Raw genomic sequence first — 27,907 nt, forward strand, 5'->3', positions numbered from 1 at the left:
GAGTTGTATGTGTTTGTCTGTATGTAGCAGAGTTGTATGTGTTTGTCTGTATGTAGCAGAGTTGTATGTGTTTGTCTGTATGTAGCAGAGTTGTGTGTGTGTTTGTATGTAGCAGAGTTGTGTGTGTGTTTGTCTGTACGTAGCAGAGTTGTGTGTGTTTGTCTGTATGTAGCAGAGTTGTGTTTGTCTGTATGTAGCAGAGTTGTGTGTGTTTGTCTGTATGTAGCAGAGTTGTGTGTGTTTGTATGTAGCAGAGTTGTGTGTGTTTGTCTGAATGTAGCAGAGTTGTGTGTGTTTGTCTGTATGTAGCAGAGTTGTGTGTGTGTTTGTATGTAGCAGAGTTGTGTGTGTGTTTGTCTGTATGTAGCAGAGTTGTGTGTGTTTGTCTGTATGTAGCTGAGTTGTGTGTGTTTGTCTGTATGTAGCTGAGTTGTGTGTGTTTGTCTGTATGTAGCAGAGTTGTATGTGTTTGTCTGTATGTAGCAGAGTTGTGTGTGTTTGTATGTAGCAGAGTTGTGTGTGTTTGTCTGTATGTAGCAGAGTTGTGTGTGTCTGTATGTAGCAGAGTTGTGTGTGTTTGTCTGTATGTAGCAGAGTTGTGTGTGTTTGTCTGTATGTAGCTGAGTTGTGTGTGTTTGTCTGTATGTAGCTGAGTTGTGTGTGTTTGTCTGTATGTAGCAGAGTTGTATGTGTTTGTCTGTATGTAGCAGAGTTGTGTGTGTTTGTATGTAGCAGAGTTGTGTGTGTTTGTCTGTATGTAGCAGAGTTGTGTGTGTTTGTCTGTATGTAGCAGAGTTGTGTGTGTTTGTCTGTATGTAGCAGAGTTGTGTGTGTTTGTCTGTATGTAGCAGAGTTGTATGTGTTTGTCTGTATGTAGCAGAGTTGTGTGTGTTTGTATGTAGCAGAGTTGTGTGTGTTTGTCTGAATGTAGCAGAGTTGTGTGTGTTTGTCTGTATGTAGCAGAGTTGTGTGTGTTTGTCTGTATGTAGCAGAGTTGTGTGTGTGTTTGTATGTAGCAGAGTTGTGTGTGTTTGTCTGTACGTAGCAGAGTTGTGTGTGTTTGTCTGTATGTAGCAGAGTTGTGTGTGTTTGTCTGTATGTAGCAGAGTTGTGTGTGTTTGTATGTAGCAGAGTTGTGTGTGTTTGTCTGTATGTAGCAGAGTTGTGTGTGTTTGTCTGTATGTAGCTGAGTTGTGTGTGTTTGTCTGTATGTAGCTGAGTTGTGTGTGTTTGTCTGTATGTAGCTGAGTTGTGTGTGTTTGTCTGTATGTAGCAGAGTTGTGTGTGTTTGTCTGTCTGTATGTAGCAGACTTGTGTGTGTGTGTCTGTCTGTATGCAGCAGACTTGTGTTTGTGTGTCTGTCTGTATGCAGCAGACTTGTGTTTGTGTGTGTGTGTGTGTCTGTCTGTAAGTGTATATGACTGTATAGATTTGTCTGTTTATATGTATTTTTGTGAGTTTGTCTTTAAATATGTATATGTACGTGTTCGTATCGGTGTCTGTGTGTGGATGGGGCCCACTGGGACTCTTCCGCCCGGGGCCCACAAAAACCTGGAGCCGGCCCTGATTGAGCCGATAGCTCAATCTGCGCAACCGCTGACAGTTCCTGGATGTTCCTGCCTCACAGCACCCGCAGCGAGCATCCAGAACACCTGCCGCACCGCCTGCAGCATTGCCCTACTCCAGCACACCCCTGCCTGTGACCCCACTCCACCACCTCTAACGCCCCTAGCAGCACCGCTTCCACTATACCAGGCAGGGAATGCTTTTTCTGAAAGCATGGAGCATGAAGATGAATAAAAGTGGGAGAACAAAAAACACTGACATTGTCCAGGTTAGGGTTGTGTACAGCTGCCTGGAGGATTGTGATTTCTATAACAATGTGCACAGCTCAGTACACCTTTTATCAATGGAGAAGAAATAATTGTAGTTGAGGATGACAAACACCAAAGCTGAAGATTACCATCTGTAGTATACCATCATTAACTCACGGCTTTCTCTTCCTCAATGAACTGCTGCAGGTAACAACAAGTCCCCGGCTCACACTACACCATGAATGAACCGTCGTCATACTGCCACGTATACCGGGCATCGCCGAGCACAGTGTTGGTGTAAATACAGATTAACAGCAAGAATGCTGCAGGGGCAGAAATCATGCCAAGATATTGGGCAAACACAAAGGAAGTGTTCTCTCCAATAACAAGGTGACCTATTCATGTACATCAATGGTAACTCATATATTAAGTTCCTTTTTACGGCATGTATACAGAGAGGGCATAATGTATGTATTGTAACAAGGGGACGCGTTATTTATCTATAGTTTATGGGGAACAGATTTCCTTTCTTTCATGTTGACCTCTCAGAACGTCCTCACATTTACCTGCCAGACATTATTTTGTTTCTGCAAGATGGAGCAAGCTAGAGATCTGTAATGCCTCCTACAGTGGCCACATTAGAGGAATGTCGGACGATCCGCCTACGTCAGCTGGAATGGCTGACCATCCAATGTGTACAGGATGCCCAGATGGGGTTAAGGTGCATTTACACCGCGCACCCTGCGTCATGTTTGCCGATTGGCGGTCATTTTATAGCCCACTTAGACAAGTAAGCCACACTTTCCATGCACACAGAATGATCCTTAATAGATTGTCCTGTATAAAAAGGACATGTGCGCCCGAGAACCCCGTGCGGCCCAGAACCCCGTGCGGCCCCAGAACCCTGTGCGGCCCCAGAACCCCGTGCGGCCCCAGAACCCCGTGCGGCCCAGAACCCCGTGCGGCCCCAGAACCCCGTGCGGCCCCAGAACCCCGTGCGGCCCCAGAACCCCGTGCGGCCCCAGAACCCCGTGCATTATGCAAAGAAGCATTTTCCTTGTTTGTTGTGTGATTGGCAGACCGTTTATACTGGCCCATTATCAGGAAGCGAGCATTTATAAAAGTATGAACCTTTAAATCACATTTATACCACCATGTGTCACGGACCAAGTATAGGCCCTGATTCATGGACCAGCTGCGGGTCTCGCGATAAGAACTCATGTGTTCAGGTCAGGGGACCCGTGGCTGATCCGTGATCATGGTCTCTCCTCAGATGATGTGGACTTACTCCCCTCATCATGCACACATACCAAGCATGTGTACGGAGGGGTTGGGAGGCTAGCCAACAGCTTTGAGAGGGGTACGACCAGCCAAACTTCATCTAGGCTTCCAGATTTCTGCCCTTATACAAGCGCCGATCATCTATACACAAGCTGACTGGCACTCTTATAGTGGCCAATAAGCCCAAATTCTTGCTTGTCAGTTGATTGGTGACCAGTGCACACAAGCTGATGATCGACTCAGCTCATTCACCGACTTTTACCCGTCCATGTAAATGGTTGAATTTTTATGCCATAACAAAAATCATGATAAGCAGGGGATGTGCTGCCAATAACATTGTGCTGCATAGGGACAGAATGGTCTATGAACAATAGTTTTGTTGTCAACAATATTTATAGCCCTGTGTGAACAGGCCAGTAAGCGGGAACGATCAGCCCCCATTATACGAGGCAGTGTTTGTCCGGCTCAAAAAAATGCACTGTTACACGTTGCTCAACTAAAATATAATATATGCATTTCTTAAAAGATTTGTTACAGTCTGAAAAACTGTGGCATCAGTCTCATGACCTGATATTGCTAAATCACATTCTTGTCTATAGCGAGGGCAGCAAAACTCTTACTCAACTGTAATAAGATCAGAAAAAGTTCAATCCTCAGATTAAGGTTTATTAATGGGAATCTGTCACATACGGAAATATTTACCAGTAGATATAGAGTTAATGTCCAGGTAAATCGCTTTTTAATAATGTCTGGCCGCCTTACTGAAGCAGCAGCTACAGGGAGAAAGTTAATTTTTATTCTCCCTGCAGCTACTTGTTTTCAGTCATCAGGGCGGTGCTAGGAGGCTGCTATAGTCACCGCTCTCTATATTGTTAGAGTGCTGTCAATGCTCACAGGCACTTTGATTGACAGGCTGTTCTGCACAGAAACGCAGAGCACAGTCTCTGTACATCTGACTGTCAATCAATGTGACAGAGTGATTACAGCGGTACTCACAGTATAATGAGCAGTGACTAACTGCTCCCTGCGCCCTGATGACTGGAAGTGAACAGCCGCAGAGTATGTAAGTTCACTTTCTACCTGTAGCTGCTGTTCCAGTAAGTTGGCTGAACAAGATTTTAAAGGAAACCTGTCACCTACGGGGCGGTGCGATACGGTCCGGTCCAATGGGCGTCGCTGTTCTCGAGTCCAGCGTCTCCTGTATCCTTGCTGTTCTCGAGTCCAGCGTCTCCTCTATCCTTGCTGTTCTCGAGTCCAGCGTCTTCTCTATCCTTGCTGTTCTCGAGTCCAGCGTCTTCTCTATCCTTGCTGTTCTCGAGTCCAGCGTCTCCTCTATCCTTGCTGTTCTCGAGTCCAGCGTCTCCTCTATCCTTGCTGTTCTCGAGTCCAGCGTCTCCTCTATCCTTTGCTGTTCTCCGGCCCAGCACCTCCTCTGCCATGCAATCACTGTCCTCCTTGCTTCGTGTGGATGACACATCCTACGTCACCCACACAAGCCAGCATAGTGCTCCTGCGCATGCGCACTTTGCTCTACTCTGCTGACGGCAGAGCAAAAGACTGTAATGCACAGGCGTGGGGAAAGGTCAAAAAACGCCTGATTCTGCACATTACAGTCCTTTGCTCTACCCTCAACAGGGTAAAGCAAAGTTCACGTGCTCAGGAGCGCAATGGAGTGCACTGTGTGGATGATGCTGGACGCGTCATCCACACGATGCCAAAAGGATGGCAATGGACAGAAGAGAGGAGTCACCAGACCAAGAACTGCAAGGATAGAAGAGGCGCTGGACCCAAGGACTGCAACGCTCATCGGACCCCCCCCCCCCCCCCCGGGGTGTAGGTGACAAGTTCCTTTAAAACAGGGTTCCCCAACTCCAGTCGTCGAGGGCCACCAACAGTGCATGTTTTCAGGATTTCCTTAGCATTGCATGGGTGTTGGAATCATCAACTGTGCAAGTGATTAAATGATCACCTGTGCAATACTAAGGAAATCCTGAAAACATGCACTGTTGGCGGCCCTTGAGGACTGGAATTGGGGACCCATGCTTTAAAATGTTAATTCCTGCAGATTAACCCTATATATGAAGGTAAATAGATTTTTCTGGATGTAACAGGTTCCCTATGGGCATCAATATTAAAAATTATATTAACAGTCATTGGAGACAGAGTGGAGTGCAAAAGGTAAAAGGTGTAAGGGCTCGCTCACACAAGCGTATAAAATCAGAAGAGAAAAATCCAATTAAAAAAAAAAGGAATAGCACTCAGACCAGTGTTATCCGATGAGGCGGCACAGAGCAGCGTTTTTTTTGTCAGCTACATTCGGCATACTGCGATTTGACTCGGAAATCTGTTCAGTTCGAGATAAAATAAATAGACTGTAAATGGCACTGGAAAAGATACATAGCTGCAGAGAAAAATACGGATTGTATGCGGACAACGCAAGGATGACAAGAGAGATACCATGGTCCCACTTTTCTGGATGAGAATGGGACAGATTTCTTCTACGCTCCTGGGACCCCGGCCTAAGGTGGTGGTATTGATTTATAATACCTGGCGCTCATTATGAGCTGTATAATTAGGGGAGGTAACTGCTCCTACAGATAGGATCAGGAAATTACTAAGGACTTGTTAGGTATAGAACTACATTGTGTATAATTAGAGCTCGAGAAAATACAATGTAGGCGTTCCCTAATGATACCTTTTACACAATCCATTCATTTACCAATTGGCTACAATTAAAAAAAGAGGTGACCTCAGGATTTCTCTGGGTTGATCGAAATTTTGATGGACTTTAAAGTCACACACATATAGATGTATGTGAGGCCCCATAGACGATAGATAGCGGCCAGTTGCACCATTCGGCCGGCAGCCATCTTTCCCAACTACTCCATAGACAGAAACACTCATTCTGGAACCTGAAGACCCATCTCTTCCGACAAGCCTACAACCTGCACTTACCCTCAGTCCACTATAGCACCGCACAACCATCTCCACCCTCACCCACTGTATCCTCACCCATCCCCTGTAGACTGTGAGCCCTCGCGGGCAGGGTCCTCTCTCCTGTACCAGTCAGTGACTTGAATTGTTCATGATATTGTACTTGTTCCTATTACCGTATGTATACCCTTTTCAAATAGAAATAAATGGCACAATAATAATAATAATTATTATTATTATTAATAATATTTCTGCTGCAACTTATCTCAATGAGAACAAAAGGATCAGCAGTCCAAAATTGGAGTTGCTAAATCCTTATCATGGTCTCCATCATCATCTGTAGGGGAAAATTCGGGAAACCCCAATACAGTGGGTTCGTCCGTCATTACATGAGGTTTACAGCTCTGTTCAGAGGTCATCCATTAGCATCCATTACAGATAGGACAAAAATGAGTGCATATTTTGGTTCCTATTGTGAATCTATTTCTGTTCTGTCCTCATGTAATACACTTGCATTGAGTGTGCAGCAAATACTCTAATGGGATTCTGGCCAGGAGTGTACACACTGCATACCATTCTTGTGGCCATGTGACTGCCGATCCCAGCGCTGACGACTCCCCACAGTGCACAATGTGAGGATTCACAAGTCTGCAGTCACAGAGTGATACAGAGTGGCTGCAGACTTGTCATTTTAGATCTGACAAAATCTGTTTAATATAACAGATCAGTTAAGGGATAACAAAACCTCTATTTCCCATAGACATCAATGTAAAAAAACAAATAAACATTCAGTTGTGCAGGCTTTGTGTTTTGATCCAGCAGCAGAACAGATTGCAGCTGGATTGGAGTCAGAGGACATTTCCGCCTCTATTCAAATGAATGGGTCCAGTACTGGGTCATTTTATTTCAATGTTTGTCATACCAAAAACAATCCCAAAATGGAAATGAGTGCTAGACATGTGGCCCTTGCTTTATATAGCTGCTGGCCCGACGAACAACACTCACTCCCAACACCATTAGTAGGTCATAGCTGAGCGCTGCTGAGTTCTCTATGAGAGACGCCGCCAGATTGCTTGTGTGTCAGCTTTTCTCCAAGGAAAACAAAAGAATCGGCTGCAGAAATCTAGCAGGCTGGGCCCTAATCTACACTGATACCACTTGTCAGGGGGAGTTGGGAGACCTCCATGCACATTAAACTGTTGGCAACTTCGGCTGACTTCAGTGTAATGTGTACAGGGGCCTACACTTCTTTGTCGCGCGCCAACATTTGCTTCAGAATTACTTTCTGTTTTGGTGGGTGGGGGGGGGAAGACGAGGATCCTACAGGCGGAGATTCATCGCTTCATCTTGTCTTAATGTATTGTTTCCCAGTATTGTCAGGGACTCGTACACCCACTTGTTACACTAATTAAAGTAAAAAGCCCACTCAGACGAGCCAATCATGCATGTTCGGGAGTGAGACAGAAAGGGGTCAGACACATCACATATCTGTCACCCGTACTATGCAGATTGGGGATGGAAATAAGGATCTTCTATTCTGTGATCGCCGTTGTATCTTCATTAAAAAGAAAAATTTGCTACTGAAATGTTTCAATATTAATGTTCTATTGGAGTTAAACGCTCAGTCCGGGAATCACATTTTATACATATAGTTTCTTCTTGTGCCTTGGTGTCTTTTTTCATGCCCGTCTGCCCCTCGGTGATTCCAGCTTAACCACGCTGAAGGGCCCGTCATATTCTTATCTGATAAAACTACGTTTCCCAGCAGCACTTACTTCTCCTCACCTTTACTGCATGGTGAAGACTAGCTTCTCAGCTCTTGAATTAGCATTAACCCCGTAACAACCCATGACGTGCTATGTACATCATGAGTCCTTTCCCTGCCTTTGATGCAGGCTTTCACGCTAAGTCCGTAGCTTTCCCTGCAGATGAAGGCTGAAAGATTCAGCCTTCATCTGCCTCTAACAACCACGGGTGGAGTCAACGTGGTTAATGTCGCTGTCAATCTCAGACAGCGACATTTAACGCACTGGCAGGGGGTGCACTGTTCTGAGCCCTCATCTGCACGCATCTGCGATCGCATGACATCAATGAGTGGTCATGGCAGCCAGTAGTCTGCGGATGACCCGTGTCTGTCATCTCAGTACTGTGGCTAGCATTCATAGGAGACTGTGATTTCTTCTATTTACAGCAATGCTGTAGCATTGCTGTATATCGAACAAATGAGCAGACTATTGCAGGATCAAGTCCACTAAGCAGACTACTAAATGCAATACAAAAGGTAAAAAAAAAAAAAAAAAAGTTCAAATCACACTCTTTACATAAAAATAAAAACCCACACATTTTATCAATCGCTGCATTCGTACAAGTCCGATCTATCAAAATATAAAATAAATCCAGTCGGTAAACAGCATAACGAGATAGAAAAAAAAAAAACACAAAACGCCAGAATTGCAGTTTTTTGGCCTCTGCAAAAACAGAAAAATAAAATGTAATAAACAGGCAGTCAAAACATTGCGCATACCCCAAAACAATATCTATAAAAACCATCAGCTCGAGGGGCAAAAATCAAGCCCTCACACAGCCCCAGTAATATATAATAATAGTAATAAAGAGCAAAAACAAAAAAAAAAATCGCCCAGTCCGTTATTAATTTTTTCATTTATTTATTTTACTCAGTTATATAGCACTATTGATTCCACAGCACTTTACATACATGATCTTCACTGTCCCCATTGGGGCTCACAATTTAAATTTCCTATCAGTAGGTCTTTGTAGTGTGGGAGGAATCAGGAGTACCCGGAGGAAACCCATGTAAACATGTGGAGAACATACAAACTCTTTGCAGATGTTGTCCTTGATGGGATATGAACCCTGTTTCTCAGCTTCAAGACTGCAGTGCTAACCACTGTGGTTAAGCACTTCTGTCTTCCAACAGTCTTGAAGGAGTTCCCAGAGATGCTTAGCACTTGTTGGCCCTTTTGCCTTTAATCTGCGGTCCAGCTCACCCCAAACCATCTCGATTGGGTTCAGGTCTGGTGACTGTGGAGGCCAGGTTATCTGGCGTAGCACCCCATCACTCTCCTTCTTAGTCAAATAGCCCCTACACAGCCTAGAGGTGTGTTTGGGGTCATTGTCCTGTTGAAAAATAAATGATGGTCCAACTAAAACACACACAGGATGGAATAGCACGCCGCTGCAAGATGCTGTGGTAGCCATGCTGGTTCAGTATGCCTTCAATTTTGAATAAATCCCCAACAGTGTCACCAGCAAAGCATCCCTACAGCGTCATACCTCCTCCTCCTCCATGCTTCACGGTGGGAACCAGGCATGTAGAGTCCATCCGTTCACCTTTTCTGAGTCACACAAAGACACGGTGGTTGGATCCAAAGATCTCAAATTTGGACTCATCAGACCAAAGCACAGATTTCCACTGGTCTAATGTCCATTCCTTGTGTTCTTTAGCCCAAACAAGTCTCTTCTGCCTGTTGCCTGTCCTTAGCAGTGGTTTCCTAGCAGCTATTTTACCATGCAGGCCTGCTGCACAAAGTCTCCTCTTAACAGTTGTTCTAGAGATGTGTCTGCTGCTAGAACTCTGTGTGGCATTGACCTGGTCTCTAATCTGAGCTGCTGTTAACCTGCGATTTCTGAGGCTGGTGACTCGGATAAACTTATCCTCCGCAGCAGAGGTGACTCTTGGTCTTCCTTTCCTGGGGTGGTCCTCATGTGAGCCAGTTTCTTTGTAGCATTTGATGGTTTTTGCCACTGCACTTGGGGACACTTTAAAAGTTTTCCCAATTTTTCAGACTGACTGACCTTTGTTTCTTAAAGTAATGATGGCCACTCGTTTTTCTTTACTAAGCTGCTTTTTTCTTGCCATAATACAAATTCTAACAGTTTACTGAGTAGGACTATCAGCTGTGTATCCACCAGACTTCTGCACAACACAACTGATGGTCCCAACCCCATTTATAAGGCAAGAAACCCCACTTATTAAACCTGACAGGGCACACCTGTGAAGTGAAAACCGAAAAACATTTCCGGTGACTACCTCTTGAAGCTCATCAAGAGAATGCCGAGAGTGTGCAAATAAGTAATCAAAGCAAAAGGTGGCTACTTTGAAGAACCTAGAATATAAGACATATTTTCAGTTGTTTCACACTTTTTTTGTGAAGTATTTCATTCCACATGTGTTAATTCATAGTTTTGATGCCTTCAATGTGAATCTACAATTTTCAGAGTCCTGAAAATAAAGAAAACTCTTTGAATGAGAAGATGTGTCGAAACATTTGGTCTGCACTGTACGTATCAATAGTGCAGCATTTGCACCTTCACATCACTGATGTGTCATCAGCACTGAACACACAGCTCAACTAATTTCAGTCCCTGTCAACAGAGCCCCATCCTGCAGGATAGCTCACCTCTCAGCCCCCTGTAAATAGCCCACTCTGTAGTACACCTCTTGTTTCTGTCCCTTCTACATACCATCCTACAGTATATCTCTCCTCTCAACCCCTGTATATATATATATATATACAGCCCATACTGCAGTGTATCTCATCTTTCTGTCCCTTGCATATACAGCCCATCATTCAATGCATCTCTCAGGTCCTTTATATACAGCCCATTATGCAGTGCATCGCTCCTCTTATTGACCAGCACCCAGGCTCACCGCAGCTTCCTGGTATGATCATTGCACAGTAATGAAGGAGGCGCTACCTCTTTCAATGACATCCTTTATACTTAACGCTCCATTCTAAACAACCCCAAGAGCTCAGTGATGCGATGTTACCAGTGACATCTGGAGGGTAAGCAGAGACTGGAGGAGCATGCTAAGGAGGGTAATATATTGAAAATTGGGTATTATTGGCACAAATTAATAAATATCTGCACACCATTATAAGACCACATTGTGATTTTCAAAATACCCTTTAAGTGTCTACACCGACATGGCGCCTGGATCTCTACATTTAATTGACAACTCACAGGCAGGCAGGTGCGATAATAAAATGCCATGCCGGAACATGCCCGGAACACCGCAGTCTTATTAATTACACACTAACATTTCAGGAGGTGCCGGGCTCTGAGCTATAATGTAATGATACGACTGGTAACCATGGAGCATGATCATGTTCAATAAAACCACAAAGGATGATGGGAGAATGATTTGTATGGATTTGCATAGTTCACACAAGAAAAATGTACCTGTAGGAACAGAATGTTTATTATTTCGGATTGCTCCAGTCTTCTCAGTGAATAACAAATGTTGCTAATCACCCTTTAATTTGTCCCTTTGGGTCCATTGGACCCCAAGCAAAATTGTTTTGGTCAGATTTCCGCCAGTATGGAAGGTAGGTAGCCGTCCATTTTGGGCTCCTAGCTCGGACACCCCTTCCTCCTCTGTGAATCTTGAAACGCAGCGTCGAATACACACGCCACCGCGAGGTACAGCGACTAATAGTGTACGTTTTTTGGAGAAACTAGCTGAAGGTTAAAAATCTCTCAGATTTGTTACAGTCTGTGTATTCTAGCTTCATAACAACTGCTCCGATTTAAGGTAATCTGTCAACAGGTTTTTGCAATGTAATCATAGAGCACTACAGTCCCTGACAGAAGTTCTGTCGCTTATCCATGTTATGTAAATAAAAGCTTATAACCTGACTTTAAATTCATCCATTGGTTTCATAAATTACTCTTTTGAAAGCTGAAACCCTCTCAAATGTGGTTTAGGTTATGAAAATAAAGTTGCTGCAAAGCTGAAATATTGATCATTTAATGAACACAGAAAGGTCAGATTTTGGCAAGACAAAAGTTTTGTCGCCCACAGAAAGTAATGTGAAATTCAAACAAATAATTAACTTCTGATACAAAGATATGTTGCATAACATTGGTGAATGAAGTTGTGGTGCTATTAGAGCCATATTTAATAATCTGTGTGACTTCCATGAGCTTGAAGGACTGCATCCATGCGGTTCAACAATGATTCATACAATTTATTATTGTTATCAGGAATAGCAAAGAATGCAGTCTTACATGCCTCCCAGAGTTCATCTAGATTCTTTGGTTTTGTCTTCCAAGCTTCCTCTTTCATCCTACCCCAAACATGCTCAATGATGTTCATGTCTGGTGACTGGGCTGGCCAGTCCTTGAGCACCTTGATCTTCTTTGCCAGGAGGAACTTTGTTGTAGAGATGGATGTATGAGATGGAGCACCATCCTGCTGCAAAATTTGACCCCTTTTATGATTGGGAATGTAAGAGGTAGCTAATACTTCTTGATATTTTAGGCTATTGATATTGCCTTCCACCTTGCAAATGTTTCGCACACCCCCATACTGAATGTAACCCCAGACCATGATCGTTCCACCACCAAACTTCACTGTTTCCTAGATCCATACGGGCTCCAGTAGGTCTCCTGCAATATTTGCGTCGGCTGTGGTGTAATTCAACTGAAGATTCATCAGAGAAATCCACCTTCTGCCACTCTTCCAGCGTCCATCTGTTTAGCAGGCTGTGGGACTTGGCAAATGCCACACAGTTTTTTAATTGCCTTTTGTTTAGTGCTGGCTTCTGGGCACTGATTCGACCATGGAGGTCATTTCAAGACAGAATCCTACAAACTGTTCTAGCTGACACAGGGACTTGAGGTGACCAGGCCTTTTGGAGCTCTGCTGCAGTGGAAGAGAGGCTGGCTTTGGATTTTCTAACCAACAAACGTTCCTCCTGAGCAGTTGTCTTGCGGGATCTGCTGGACCTGGGATTGTCAAAAACATCTCCAGTCTCTTCAAATTTTTTTTTTTAAATTCTTTGTACTTGACGCTGAGACACATTAAAAGGTGCCAGCCACCTCTGCAGTGGATCTGGTCTTCAGCCTCTTGATAATGAAGGCTTTGGTCGCAGGGTGGATTGTTGTCAGAGGTCAAGTTGCAGTTCAAGTGAACGTCTGTGGTGCTGGGTTTCTTTTTATACACACCCACTAATTAACCGATCATTTAGTGAGCACAGGTGAGGATATAAACTAGGATTGGGTGCATTATATGACAAGGCGACAAAACTTTTATCTTGCCAAAATCTGACCTTTCTGTGTTCATTAAATGATCAATATTTCAGCTTTGCAGCAACTTTATTTTCATAACCTAAACCAAATTTGGTAGTTTCTGCTTTCAAAAAAGTATTTTATGAAAAAAATGGATGAATTTAAAATCAGGTTATAAGCTTTTATTTACATAACATGGATAAGCGACAGAACTTCTGTCAGGGACTGAATGATGTAGGGACAGACATCCTGATTCCTGCGGTGTTTCACTTACTGGGCTGCTTACTGTAGTTTTTATAAAATCACTGTTTTCTGTTATAAACGCATGCTGAAAAATGCAGATTTTATTGAAAACTATAAATAGCAGCCTAATAAGTGACATCTCTGGAATCAAGGTCTCTGCTCAAACATTATGCTGCTTTCAGTACATAAAGCCTGCTGACAGATTCCTCTTTAGAAAAAAAGGGTATAGGAGGAAAGGTATGAATCGTACATAACAGGAGTTCGGCGTGTTAAGGAACCAGATATCCAAATGTACAAAGAATTCATGTTGTTCCTAGAATTTGGAGCAGCATATTGACTGATTGGGGGTCCGAATACAAGGAAACCACTGAGGATCTGAGATTGCAGGGAACTGAGATAGCATTAATCAAGTGAAGAGATTGCGTTGTCTTGAGTGGCGAATAGAAGCATAATGGGCCTTTCATTCTGAGGATCAGTGGGCAAGAAAGAAAAAAAAACACAGATCAGAAAGTGACAGGATGCACTAGAAATTTGCAAGACCTTATCTAATGACCTTACACTAAGGGTTCGTTTACACACACATGTACATACACATACATTATATATATATATATATATATATATATATATATATATATATATATATATATATATATATATATATATATAAAATCACTCCAGATGCAAAAATTTAAGTACTTCTTCTTTGTTTGATGGCTTGTGACTATCCATCCTCCTCTTGATAACATTCCAGAGGTTTTCAAGGGGCTTCAGGTCTGGAGATTGGTCTGGCCATGACAGGGTTTTGATGTGGTGGTCCTTCATCCACAAAATGATTGACCGGACTGTGTGGCATGGCGCATTGTCCTGCTGGAAAAAACAGTCCTTAGAGTTGGGGGAACATTGCCTGAGCAGAGAGAGCCAACTGTTTTTCCAGGATAGCCTTGTATGCGGCTTGATTCATACATCCTTCGCAAAGTTTAATCTGCCCAATTCAAGCTTTGCTGAAGCATCCCCAGATCTTAACTGATCCTCCACCAAATTTCATGGGGAGTTCAAGACACCATGGCTAGTACATCTCTCCAGGTCTCAGTCTAACCATTAGACGACCAGGTGTTGGGCAAAGGTGAAAATTAGACTCATCAGAGAAGATTACCTTACTCCAGTCCTCTATGGTCCAATCCTTATGGTCTTTGGCAAACTTCAGCCTGGCTCTCCTTTGCTTCTCATTGATGAAAGGCTTTTTTTCTAGCTTTACATGACTTGATCCCTGCCTCTGGGAATCTGTTACGAACTGTTCTTGTCATGCACTTCACCCCAGCTGCCATTTGCTATTCCTTTTGTAGGTCACTTGATGTCATCATGCAGTTGCTTAGTGACATTTGAATAAGATGACAGTCATCCCGGTCAATGGAAAGTCGCTTTCACCGTCTGCTGGTCTGTACTATGGTTGGAATTCAACTGACACTGGAATGAATTGGCAGTCAGACAATGTAGAGAAGCGGATTTTTATAAAAATGTGCAGTGGTCTCTTAATTTTTTGCCAGAGCTATATGTATTTTTGTATATATATATATATATATATATATATATATATATATACACATATACATACACACACACATATACACACATATATACATACACACACACACAAGTTACGTGATTTTTTTGCGCATTTTGCACTCATCCGTTTTATATGCAGGTGCAAGTGAATTTTAAAGGGATTGCCTCCTACTTTGATATTCATCAATATAAGATCAGTGGGGGTCTGTCGCCCAGAACCACCCCTTGAAATGATTGTAAAATGAGCTGCAGTAACAGAGTATGGCCACTTAAGTGCAGAGCTGTGCTGTTCTAGCTCCAAACACTGTGCACATCTGGCCTCTTCCAGAGCCGAGCTCATGAAGAAAGGGGTTGGATGTTGGACCACCATTGATCTGATATCGATAGGCTATCCCATAGACAGGTTATCAATTTAGAAGCAGAGGAAACCCCTTTAGGTAGAGGAGAACACCTTTCCATTTAAATCACTTCAGTGGCTTAGAAATAACTAGATGATGCCAAAGACCGATCAATGGGGGAAGGAGTATTGTATTTGGTGGCCAATTATTATTTTCAGCCCAAAATGCACTATGGTTACTGCACATTTAAAGGACATCTTTTACCAGGTTTTTGCTACCCCATCTGAGAGTAGTGTAGTGTCAGAAACCCTGAATCTAGCAATGTGTCACTTACTGGGTTGCGTTTTTGATTAATCAGTGTTTTCTCTGCTGCAGATCTAGCAGTTCTCTGAATACTGAGCTCTGTATAACCCCGCCCATACCACTGATTATCAGCTGTGTACTCTGTGCATAGGCAGAAAGCTGCCAATTAGTGGTGGGGTTATACAGAGCTAGTGAATATGGAGGACTACATGGCAGCAGGTTTTACTAGCCATCTCACGATCACCTGCAAAAAAAAAAAAGTGATTTTTATCAAAACCCTTTAAAAGAACTTGACCCCTCATCTAGGTAAATGGCACAATCCAGAGACACATTATACTGTATTTACTATTAAGATAGAAGACATTTTCTGATGGCTATTGTGGGAATGTTTTAGTGATACTTGTGCATACTTCATACCCAGGCAGGGCCGCCCTTCTACATGTACAGAACTAGAAGTCACAGCTAGGTCTTCTCCTGACGAGTGGGTGACTAGGGAAAATGATGTCATGCATAGTGCTGATGGGAGAGGCTCGGAAACGTTGCCAAGATCCCTGCATTTAGTGGTGAACTCCCCAGCCTGGAGCAAGTTCTTCCATTCACAGTTCCCCAACACAAGCAGTCAGACGAGATGGCCAGGATTGTGCAGAAGATCCCTCGGCTACTACTGTACAGACCGAAAGTGACTGCAAGTTTCCAACTCTGCTCAGTGCTACAAATAGCTAAACTTGGCATAAATTGAAAGGTCACGTATTGGTGTTCTCCCTCCCTAAGGGTGTGTTCACACTGGTCGACCCGTCCAGAAGGAAATGTTGCTGCGTATTACAGTAGTGGTATAAATCTTAGCCACTGGCTGCAGAGAAATCTGCCAATTTGTCCTGCAGATTTTGGTGGATTTCCCCTTTGATTGTAAGAAATATGGCCCCTATACCCAGCCTTTTACTGAATCTGCCTGCTCAGATATGATGGGGACATCAATGGTCAGGGGGGACTCTGCGATGCCCACCAGTGATCTTGGGCACAACTATCTGCCACCTCTTTGCCCATCGTCAGATACATCTTCAGACTTCTGCAGAAGAGTCCACACCCTTAATTGCTCCTTACTTTGTTTCGATGAAGCTACACATAGCAATTACCATTAGGCCTCTCCCCAAGCTATGGTACCAGCAGATTAACACACCTATAACAACAAAGGATACTGGGAAGGAAGACACTAAGATCCAGAGCCAGTGACTGAATGAGCGGCCCTTACCGCACCATCACTAGACATAGGAGCCTTTCTACAGTAACAGGAGCAATATTTTAGAAGGGGGTAGCCCAGTGACAACAAGATATTACCCAACTTCAAGATAGCAACGTAAGAAAGGAGGTCACCACCCAAAATGGGATCTCCGATAGCACAAGGAGGGAATGCACAAACAGAAGAAAACGTTCAAGATCGGTGATATCGTGCCAAGTGCTGGGTGATCCATCACTGTGACCCCACACAAATCCGGACATGAAATATAGCGTGGCATGTTGGATGCCCGACCGCCGCTGTCGGCAGCCCCAGAGGGAATGAATGAGCATGTGCACGACTGCTCCACTATAACAGGGATAAAAGCTTTGGTGCAGATAGGTGATAACTTGTATTCATAGAACAATCCCTTTAGCAAAGAAATATGATCTCAAGATAGGCTAGAAGGGTAGTGCCAGATTTACTAATCCTGTGCTACAGAGAACACAGGCTGAACAGTTTTAGGCTGGCCTCACACACCCGCCATTTATGGTCGGAGTTTGGACCGTGATGTCTCAGCCAGCTGAGGGTCCTCCGACCTAAACTGAACAACCTTACAGCCATATCTGTGGCCACTGAGTTTTGGTGACGAGACCCAGGGCTGTATTTTGCCTTCGTGCTGCCCTAGGCACTTTAAGTGGTCGCGCCCCTTAGTGACAACGTAAAACTGAGTTTTCGCACACGACATCTGTTTAAGGCAGATCTACTCTGTAGCACACTTTAAAAAGTATCAATAAGAAACGAACCCCCCCCCCCAATGGGAATCACCACAGGCACATCAAAACATAGCATGAGTATAAAATATTCCCACCACACCGTCCCCACTTATATACTGTGACTGTGACACTGCCCCTAATAAACACCACACTGCCCTCCCTTATAAACTACTGTATATCCACCACACCTTCCTCGATTATGAAATATGATCTGTACATTGTGAGGAGGGAGCAGCATGATGTGAGGACAATGTCCCATGCATGCTGCCCCCTCCTCACAATGTCCCATGCATGCTGCCCCCTCCTCACAATGTCCCATGCATGCTGCTCTCTCCTCACAATGTCCCTTGCATGCTGCCCCCTCCTCACAATGTCCCTTGCATGCTGCCCCCTCCTCACAATGTCCCATGCATGCTGCCCCTCCTCACAATGTCCCATGCATGCTGCTCCCTCCTCACAATGTCCCATGCATGCTGCCCCCTCCTCACAATGTCTCATGTATGCTGCTCCCTCCTCACAATGTCCCATGAATGCTGCTCCCTCCTCACAATGTCTCATGCATGCTGCCCCCTCCTCACAATGTCTCATGTATGCTGCTCCCGCCTCACAATGTCCCATGCATGCTGCTCCCTCCTCACAATGTCCCATGCATGCTGCTCCCTCCGCACAATGTCTCATGCTTGATGCTCCCTCCTCACAATGTCCCATGCATGCTGCTCCTTCCTCACAATGTCCCATGCATGCTGCTCCCTCCGCACAATGTCTCATGCTTGATGCTCCCTCCTCACAGTGTCCCATGCATGCTGCTCCTTCCTCACAATGTCCCATGCATGCTGCTCCCTCCTCACAATGTCTCATGCATGCTGCTCCCTCCTCACAATGTCCCTTGCATGCTGCCCCCTCCTCACAATGTCCCTTGCATGCTGCCTCCTCCTCACAATGTCTCATGCATGCTGCCCCCTCCTCAGTGTCCCATGCATGCTGCCCCCTTCTCACAATGTCCCATGCATGCTGTCCCTCTCCATGAGCTCCTAATGCTGCCTTCCTCTTTTCCATAATGAGACCTTCATGTTGCCCCACTCATGCTAAGACCACCACACTAACGCTTATGCTGAGACCCCCCACACACACACTACCCCACTCTTGATATTGACTCCCCTACATTGCTCCACTCCATACTGATCCCACACATGCTGCCCCTTCTTCACAATGAGCTCCCAATGCTGCCCCCTCTTATTCTGAGTCCTTACACTCCCCCCACCCAATCGATTTTGTCATTGCACTATCCCTCATCCCTTGTCCTCTGTCTCTAGCATTAGCCCCTCTCTCCCACTCTCCCAGCATCAGCCTCTCTCCCCCAGCATCAGCCTCTATCTTCCCTCAGCATCAGCCTCTCTTCCCCAGTCTCAGCCTTTGCCTCCCCCCAGCCTCAGCCTGCCCCAGTCTCAGCCTCAGCCTCCCTCCAGCCTCCCCCCAGTCTCTGCCTCTGCCTCCCTCCAGCCTCCCCCCAGTCTCTGCCTCTGCCTCCCTCCAGCCTCCCCCCAGTCTCAGCCTCAGCCTCCCTCCAGTCTCAGCCTCAGCCTCCCTCCAGCCTCCCCCCAGTCTCAGCCTCAGTCTCCCTCCAGCCTCCCCCCAGTCTCAGCCTCCCTCCAGTCTCAGCCTCTGCCTCCCTCAAGTCTCAGCCTCAGCCTCCCTCCAGTCTCAGCCTCAGCCTCCCTCCAGTCTCAGCCTCAGCCTCCCTCCAGCCTCCCCCCAGTCTCTGCCTCTGCCTCCCTCCAGCCTCCCCCCAGTCTCTGCCTATGCCTCCCTCCAGCCTCCCCCCAGTCTCAGCCTCAGCCTCCCTCCAGTCTCAGCCTCAGCCTCCCTCCAGCCTCCCCCCAGTCTCAGCCTCAGTCTCCCTCCAGCCTCCCCCCAGTCTCAGCCTCCCTCCAGTCTCAGCCTCTGCCTCCCTCCAGCCTCCCCCAGTCTCTGCCTCTGCCTCCCTCCAGCCTCCCCCCAGTCTCTGACTCTGCCTCCCTCCAGCCTCCCCCCAGTCTCTGCCTCTGCCTCCCTCCAGCCTCCCCCCCAGTCTCTGCCTCTGCCTCCCTCCAGCCTCCCCCCAGTCTCTGCCTCTGCCTCCCTCCAGCCTCCCCCCAATCTCAGCCTCTGCCTCTCTCCAGCCTCCCCCCAGTCTCAGCCTCTGCCTCCCTCCAGCCTCCCCCCAGTCTCTGCCTCTGCCTCCCTCCAGCCTCCCCCCAGTCTCTGCCTCTGCCTCCCTCCAGCCTCCCCCAGTCTCAGCCTCTGCCTCCCTCCAGCCTCCCCACAGTCTCAGCCTCTGCCTCCCTCCAGTCTCAGCCTCTGCCTCCCTCCAGCCTCCCCCAGTCTCAGCCTCTGCCTCCCTCCAGCCTCCCCCCAGTCTCTTCCTCTGCCTCCCTCCAGCCTCCCCCCAGTCTCTGCCTCTGCCTCCCTCCAGCCTCCCCCCAGTCTCTGCCTCTGCCTCCCTCCAGCCTCCCCCCAGTCTCTGCCTCTGCCTCCCTCCAGCCTCCCCCCAGTCTCAGCCTCTGCCTCTCTCCAGCCTCCCCCAGTCTCAGCCTCTGCCTCCCTCCAGCCTCTTCCCAGTCTCTGCCTCTGCCTCCCTCCAGCCTCCCCACAGTCTCAGCCTCTGCCTCCCTCCAGTCTCAGCCTCTGCCTCCCTCCAACCTCCCCCCAGTCTCAGCCTCTGCCTCTCTCCAGTCTCAGCCTCTGCCTCCCTCCAGCCTCCCCCCAGTCTCAGCCTCTGCCTCTCTCCAGTCTCAGCCTCTGCCTCCCTCCAGCCTCCCCACAGTCTCAGCCTCTGCCTCCCTCCAGTCTCAGCCTCTGCCTCCCTCCAACCTCCCCCCAGTCTCAGCCTCTGCCTCTCTCCAGTCTCAGCCTCTGCCTCCCTCCAGCCTCCCCCCAGTCTCAGCCTCTGCCTCCCTCCAGTCTCAGCCTCTGCCTCCCTCCAGTCTCAGCCTCTGCCTCCCTCCAGTCTCAGCCTCTGCCTCCCTCCAGTCTCTGCCTCTGCCTCCCTCCAGTCTCTGCCTCTGCCTCCCTCCAGCCTCCCCCCAGTCTCTGCCTCTGCCTCCCTCCAGCCTCCCCCCAGTCTCAGCCTCTGCCTCTCTCCAGCCTCCCCCAGTCTCAGCCTCTGCCTCCCTCCAGCCTCTTCCCAGTCTCTGCCTCTGCCTCCCTCCAGCCTCCCCACAGTCTCAGCCTCTGCCTCCCTCCAGTCTCAGCCTCTGCCTCCCTCCAACCTCCCCCCAGTCTCAGCCTCTGCCTCTCTCCAGTCTCAGCCTCTGCCTCCCTCCAGCCTCCCCCCAGTCTCAGCCTCTGCCTCTCTCCAGTCTCAGCCTCTGCCTCCCTCCAGCCTCCCCACAGTCTCAGCCTCTGCCTCCCTCCAGTCTCAGCCTCTGCCTCCCTCCAACCTCCCCCCAGTCTCAGCCTCTGCCTCTCTCCAGTCTCAGCCTCTGCCTCCCTCCAGCCTCCCCCCAGTCTCAGCCTCTGCCTCCCTCCAGTCTCAGCCTCTGCCTCCCTCCAGTCTCAGCCTCTGCCTCCCTCCAGTCTCTGCCTCTGCCTCCCTCCAGTCTCTGCCTCTGCCTCCCTCCAGCCTCCCCCCAGTCTCTGCCTCTGCCTCCCTCCAGCCTCCCCCAGTCTCAGCCTCTGCCTCCCTCCAGCCTCCCCACAGTCTCAGCCTCTGCCTCCCTCCAGTCTCAGCCTCTGCCTCCCTCCAGCCTCCCCCCAGTCTCAGCCTCTGCCTCTCTCCAGTCTCAGCCTCTGCCTCCCTCCAGCCTCCCCCCAGTCTCAGCCACTGCCTCCCTCCAGTCTCAGCCTCTGCCTACCTCCAGCCTCCCCCCAGTCTCAGCCTCTGCCTTCCTCCAGCCTCCCCCCAGTCTCAGCCTCTGCCTCCCTCCAGCCTCCCCCCAGTCTCAGCCTCTGCCTCCCTCCAGTATCTGCCTTTGCCGCCTCACCCCCCCCGCATGCGCAGATCTCTAGTCTGCATTAGAGACACTCCCACGCTCCTTATGAATCCACTTACCTGCTCCAGTGCCCGCCGCCATCTTCCTGGCTCACGTGAGTATCCTCTTCTGACACCGGCTTCCATCACGGCGTCCTCCACGGCGTCCTGCTGTGAGCTCTGCATGTGACGTCCACACAGCAGTGGACGCAGCACAGAGGAAGGAGCTGATTGGCGCGCGCCTGTGACCCCGGAAGTGCAGGCGCCGGCAGTTCCGGGGTCAATCAGCTCCCTGTGCTCGGCGGCCACAAAAAAAAAAATGTAAAAAAAAAAAAAAAAAAAAAAAAAATTTTTTTTTTTTTTTTTTTTTTTTTTTTTTTGCTGCCAGAAGGTGCCGCCCCTCACAATCTGCCGCCCTAGGCACCGGACCACGGGTGCCTAATGGTAAATACGGCCCTGACGAGACCCAAGACCCGTCCTGACAACATATGTCCGATGTGCGAAACCAGCCTAATAAAGCGCCAAATGTAACAGATTGGCCCTAACTGAATGATAAATCTGGCGCCTTTTCTTCAACTATCTGCTTAGAGATTAGACCAGACTAAGGCTAGTTTCACACATCTGGCTTTTCGCCGGTTTGCCGGATTCGGCGCACACCAGTACAGTGTATACAGTACAATGGGAGCACGACAAGCTCCAGTCACATGCTGTCATGTGACCGGAGCATGGGACCCGGAAGTTGCCATTGTACTGTATACAGTGTCCTGGCGTGCGCCGAATCCGGCGAAAAGCCGCATGTGTGAAACTAGCCTTAGCTGGCTTACTCTTAGACCAATTTTTAAGCCCTAAACAGAGCCAACATTTAGTAACATTGTTATATTTTCAATAACTTACTATAGACATTAGTGTAATCTGGATTTACCTTTTGTGGCCAAACAACATGATTTTAAAAATTGCTTAAGAAAAAAAAGAAGGTGAACGCCGTATGTGACAGGATAGACAGTCAAAACGCAGTTGTGAACGAGGTCCAAGCATAAAGCTTATTTAATAGTTTGCATTTGTTTTGGGAAAACTTTTATGGAGGATTACAGAGCACTAATAATTGCTGACGTGGGCTGACCGTGAGGTGTATAACACAAGGGGCACTGCCCGGGACGCTCGGCGGGGAGACTCTACACACATACTCCATTATAGGGGAGCAGTAAAGTGACCTGTATTTCGTGCCTTTTTTAACAAGCTCCATAAGTAAACATAACCTCACATAGCTGCCCAGTCATCCATGCAAAAACATTACCTTCCAGACTGAAAGGATAACACACAGTTTCCTCAGATATGCGGGATGGGTGTAAGTCCTGGTTTTTGGGCCTGTGCATTACAGTTCGGCTATGTGCGCACTTACCGGATTTTGCCGCGGATTTTCTGCATGTTTCGCTGCAGAAAATGTTCATAACATCTCTGCAGTGAATCACCAGCAAAACCTATGGGCAAAAAAAATCCTGTGCGCACTGGGCGGAATTTGACAGCTGCATGTTTTGCTGCGGGAATCCCGCAGCAAAAACAAGTGCATGTCACTTCTTTTCCGCACGTCGCTGCGGGATTTCACTCCATTGACTCCAATGTAATCGTGAAATCCCGCAGGGAATAACGCAGGCAGCAAATTCTGTGCGGTTCACTGCTTTTTCCTGCGTTATTCCCTCCGGTATTTCGCGGTTTACCTCCGGTAATGTACATCTCTTGTCTGCGGTTTTGCAGGAAGTGATGTCATTACAGGAAGAGGAAGCGGAGCAGAGAGTAAACACACACAGATCACACACACACAGACATCACAGACATAGAACACAGACACAGATATATAGAACACACATAGAAAAAAAACGGAAATATAGAAAACAAAGAACGTGGGCTCCGCTGCATATTTACCGTCCAGCCGAGGTAAGCACACAGCGGCGGCCCGGTATTCTCAGGCTGGGGAGGGCGAGGGGCAGGGTTAATGTCCCCCGCCTCACTCCCCCTCCCGCAGCCGAGAATATCAGCCGCAGCTGCCCCGGGACTGTCGCATGCATTATGCGGCAGTACCGGCGTGTCCCCGGCTCTTCCTGCCGCCGTGTAGCAGTGGCAGCAGGGTAATACAAGGGGTTAATGATGGCGGATCGCCGCCATTAACTCCAGGCTTGATCATGGCAGCGTCTATGAGACAGCTGACATGATCAACCCGTAAGTAAAGTGAATAAAACACAGACACCGACAAATCCTTTATTTTAAATAAAACAAACAAGCTTCGTTCACCATTTTATTAACCCCTCCCGAAACAAAGCTCCGGCGTAATCCACAGCTCCGGCGTAATCCACAGGTCCTGCGCTGCTCACATCCAGCCGCGACTGACACACAGCGCTGAATGCAGCCTCGCAGAGAGACAGCAGAGGTAATTACCGGTCATTTCCCACGGCCGGAAATGTGAACTCACTGCCGACCGTGGGAAATGCAGCAATCTGTCCTCTATCTATCTGTCTAGCTATCTGTCTATCTATCTATCTATCCCTCTATCTATTCTTCTGTCTCTTTATCTATCTACTATCTCAGAATGAAATTATTATTTTTTTTTTTTCAATGTGCTTTATTGCATTGAATGCAATAAAGCCCATCCCAACCCGCACGCGGCAATACCGCAAACAATACCGCGGTAAAACCGCAGCAAACCGCATGCGGTTTTCAGGTGCGGTTTCCCGCGGTTTTTTACCGCGGGTGCGGTAATCTTTGAATACCTGCGGAATTTTCTTGAGAAAATTCCATTTTCCAGTGCGCACATAGCCTTAGGAATGCCAATGTACCCACCACCAAGGACAAGAATTTTGGTAACTTTAGAGGTACATGCTGGTTTTATAATATGTCGGCCTAGAAATGCTATGTCTCTGCTTTACAATGGAGGTCCACACTCAAACACATCAATCATTTCACACGATTATGAAATAACCAACCCAAGATTTACTATGATAAAGGGAATGTGTCAGCAGAATTTCGCTTCCAGACGTAGCGCTTTTAAAGATGGGTCCAGTAACATTTTTACATAACGAGTCCGTTCCTCCATTACGGAGAAATCAGTGTTTGCACTGATATGCAAATGAGACTGAAGATCAGTAGCCTCGGTCACTCCAGCTCTATCCCGTGCCCAGTGCCGCCGCCTCCTCCTCTCCTCCTTTGCTCCACCGCTGGTGTTTCTTTCTATTATTCAGGCTACGGTCACACGGGCATTAATACAAATCAGTCACATGACACTCGGCTCCCGCTCTGCTGGAGTGTAAACAGAGTGTCATGCGATTGTCATGTCACTGTGATGCGATTCTGTAATCACAGCACAGCTGCAAAAAAAGGGGGCGGGCACTGTGAGGAGAGGGTGGGAGGGGGGGGGGGGGGAGTAATCTCCCCATCTCCTCCATTGTCAGCTGATGCGATTCTCACACTGTAAGGCGGTTTAATGCGAGTGCAATGCGACGTTTCTCTCGCACCCATAGACTTGTATGGGTGCAAGTGAAAATGGATTGGATTCCACCCGCAGCATGCTGCGATTGTTTTCTCAGATTAGGGCTAAGAAAAAAAAAATTACTCATGGGAGCGGCCCCATAGTGTAACATGGGTGCAGGTGGAACGCGATTTTTTATCACATTGAACTCGCTCTGTTTTTCTCGCTGTGTGTGCTTACCCTTAAATTATGACTAGAGAGTAGCTACCTAGTAAACAATGCCCATGCCACTTATTTTAACAGCTTCACGGTTGCTAAACCCCTCATTTTGTTTAATTGTTTTTTTGTTTTACAGTTTTGTACTGCTTTTTCAGGCAGATTTCAAGAGGAATCTGCCTGTAAAGGCAACGTGTTTACTTACCCTTGAAATACTCTACCATGTGAATTATGGAGTGAATCTGCAAGTGAACATACCCTAAGGCTCTGTGCACACTGTGTTCCAGCGCTCCCACAGAGACAGACCTCAGGGAGATTTCTCACCATTTACACAAGCTATATATCACTATATAGGCATGCATTGGTAAACGTCACCCTGTTATTCCAATCAGTGGCTCACAGGTACACGAAAGCACAATCTGCCAACCTATACACAAAATGTAGGGCTTAGCTGCAGTGTGCACAAGGGCCAAGACTGAATACTGTGAGGCCCAGTCTGTAATGTCAGGACCAGCCATGGGTCTCCAGACCTAAACTCAATACAGTATGTCTATGAGGCTGAGTACTGGTCAGGACACCCATGGCCAAGCCAGACTCTGTGGGAAAGTCTTCACTGAACACAGATTTTACCTCAGAATTGAGAATTTTGATAAAAACTGATCAATTCTGGCAGAGAAAGAAGCAGACTTGTCTGATAGGAAATATTACAGAGTTGTTTATTTTCATGTGTACCATTGATGTATGGAATAAAAATTAAAATGGCGGTTGCGCTTTATAAAAAAAAAAGCGATATCCATTATTATATGCAGGCTATCAGAGAGCCTAAGGCGTCTTTTTTGTGCTTCTGTTTTTTATCTCCCGACTCCTCGCTCTCCGGTCTCCATGTGCTTGGCTGACAAAAGGCTCATACAGTGTGATTAATACCAATATGGCCGTGACACCTGCTGTTCTGACATCTACATAGAAAACATTGGCAATCTAACCCGCAGGTGAGAACCCAGGACAACCATGCCCAGAGCGCGAGGCACATTCCTGGAATATCTGAGCTCGTCTACGCCTTCAGGTACCGCGCATCGGTGATCTGGCAAAATTTTCTATTATGAGCAGAAACATTTCATCGACGAATTCCTGTACATAAAAGGCAAAACATGTTTCTAAACCCAAATGTCTTTCCCACTTTATCACAGTAATAAATGTTGTAATTTTGGCACATATAAGGGGTTCGGCGATTTTCTACAGACACTTTAGTAAGATAATAAGCAAGATGGCGAAAGGTCCCATATAGGCGCAAATGACTATTTCAGTATCATTACAGAGGTTGTGCATTACCTTAGCATGGATGGGCTATCCTAAGGAGAGTTCATTAATGTCTGATTGGCCAGGGTCCGACACCCTGCACCCCCACTGATCAACTGTACTCTGCACCCAGCAGCAACAGCAGGAAATGCTCAGATCCGGTGCTGCTCTGTCCTCTGATAGTTGCTGCGGCCAGGTACTGCACATCCACCTCCCACTCAAATCAATAGGAGTCGGCTGTGTAGTACCTGGCCGCTATCAGAAGATGGGGCAATTCTGGAAAAAAGCATTGCCGCCGCTGGCACCAAGAACAGCCGATTGGCGGGAGTCCAGGGTATCGGACCCCGGCTGATCAGACATTGATGACCTCTCCTAAGGATAGTCCATTCTTGATAAATTAATGGACAAGCTTTAATCTCAATGCAGGAAGCCAATCGGAGCTTGTTTGCGTTGTGTCATAAAAGGGTATGTGCCGCACACGTTCAGCACTTGCAGCAAATACAAGAAAAACTCTATAATGCCATGTTTTTTTGTACTTTTTTTTGGCTTTTCATTCGAAAGGATGAAAAACGCTGCAAAAATGGTGAAATAATTGACGAGCTGCAGATCTGAAACGACTTCAAATCTGCAAGGAAAAAATAAGCAACATGTGCAGGATACTCCAGAAATCTCTTCACTTTGCTGGTACTAAAAAACGTTGTGTCTTTTTTTAATGATAAAAATATGTGGGAAAAGCACATCAAAAACACGTGTGCACATACCCAGAGGAAGGATTATCAAGGGGTTTGTAGAAACCATGACTCCCCCTCACCTTCATTACTCAGCAGTGCATCTCTGGGATACCTGCGCTAGATGTGCCGCCAATTAAAGGATTTTTCTGCAAAAAAAAAATTTAAATGCATGAAAAATTATTTTTTTCTGGTCTTTTAGTGGATCACTGGACGGCTTTACACTGGGAAATGATTGTACATAGGATCATCAACTTGTGTCTGAAAACTGCAATCATTCAACGAGCTTTCCAAGATAAGGACGATCATGTACCCGGGATTCTGGCAGAAGAAAAGAGGATATCCAGGAGATACGGTAATCAACTAAGAATGGACAAAAACAGTCATGTATTTCCTGCAGGGAAAATATAAGCAAACTTTTCCCATTACTGTCCTCTAATAAGAACAACAGAACAATTCAAGCACAGTCCACGTGCAAACATTGAGTATTGGATGAGTTTTTACCTCAGGATTTGTAAGGTCACTTTCACACTGCGTTCCACTCCCCAATCAGTAGTCCCGTCGGATCTTCTGTCTGAACCCCCCACAAAACGGGTTTCATACATATGTGCTGACGGGGCCACTAACTATAATGGTGCAGACGGAGTCACCGTGTGCTCTACCATGCACCATTTTTGGGAATATACGCCTATTGGAGGCATACAACCACATATAGTAGACTGCATCTGCGTTTCCGCCTCCAGTAAGCGTATACCCCC

At 46.9% G+C, this 27,907-nt stretch overlaps 1 protein-coding gene across 1 annotated transcript in view; it reads right to left on the reverse strand.

The window, feature by feature from the left end:
- Positions 1-27,907, reverse strand: part of IQGAP1 (IQ motif containing GTPase activating protein 1) — a 313,620-nt gene that overhangs the window by 256,860 nt on the left and 28,853 nt on the right. The window lies entirely within an intron of this gene.

This window comes from Anomaloglossus baeobatrachus, chromosome 4 (assembly GCF_048569485.1).
Source record: "Anomaloglossus baeobatrachus isolate aAnoBae1 chromosome 4, aAnoBae1.hap1, whole genome shotgun sequence".
Classification (NCBI taxonomy): domain Eukaryota; kingdom Metazoa; phylum Chordata; class Amphibia; order Anura; family Aromobatidae; genus Anomaloglossus; species Anomaloglossus baeobatrachus.